Here is an 893-nt window from a genome sequence, read left to right on the forward strand (position 1 = left end):
TTTCCTTCAGTAGGCGTCAACCGCGAACAGGCGCATCTTCGCGCCAGGGATTCGCGACTCAGCAGAGCCAGTAGAGCCAGCAGAGGAATCAGAGGAGTTCGACAGTTCAACAATCTGTAGAAAACAGAGGCTGTCCACCGCGAACATGAGCCTTGTTTTGCGAAAAATCTGAAGAATTCAACCAGTTAAACTCGCCGGTTCGTCGCAGGAGATTTTGCGACAGGTGGAGTTCGGCGGGGTGCAGGAGGCGAGCAGACACGATTATTTTGTGAACAGGAGTTTCGTGGAGGTATTCCTCGAACAGGTGCGAAGGGATTCGTGGCTCGCGGAAACAACAATTGGTCGAGGTACTGGTACGAACAGGAAAAATGCTTCGTAGGAAAATTTGATTTACGAATCGCAGGAGAATCGCGGGATAGTTGTTGCATTTGACAAGGAAAATTTCAAGCTTTTTTGAATTTATTTGCGGAGTATTTTCTTTTGTTTTTCGAAGCAAGGCAGGACAATACGGTGCAGGATTAAATTTCAAATAGCAATGTCTGGAGCAAAATTTGAGATAGTGAAGTTCGATGGAATCGAGAACTTTGAATTGTGGCAAACAAAAGTAAAAGATTTGTTGGCACAACAGAGAATTTTGAAGGCTTTGTATGTTACGAAACCTGATAATATGGAAGATGAAGATTGTGAAGAGTTACAACTTCAAGCAGCAGGTATCATATGTTTATGTCTGACAGATGAGATTATGTATCATGTTATGTATCTGAAATCTCCAGGAGAAGTATAGAAGAAATTGAAATCTCAGTTTATGTCCAAATCTCTGACGAATAAATTGTATCTGAAGTAAAGGCTGTATGGGCTGAAGATGCAGACAAACAATGATTTGATATCCGCAA

The sequence above is a fragment of the Phalaenopsis equestris genome, unplaced genomic scaffold, assembly GCF_001263595.1.
Source record: "Phalaenopsis equestris unplaced genomic scaffold, ASM126359v1 Scaffold000455, whole genome shotgun sequence".
NCBI classification, from domain to species: domain Eukaryota; kingdom Viridiplantae; phylum Streptophyta; class Magnoliopsida; order Asparagales; family Orchidaceae; genus Phalaenopsis; species Phalaenopsis equestris.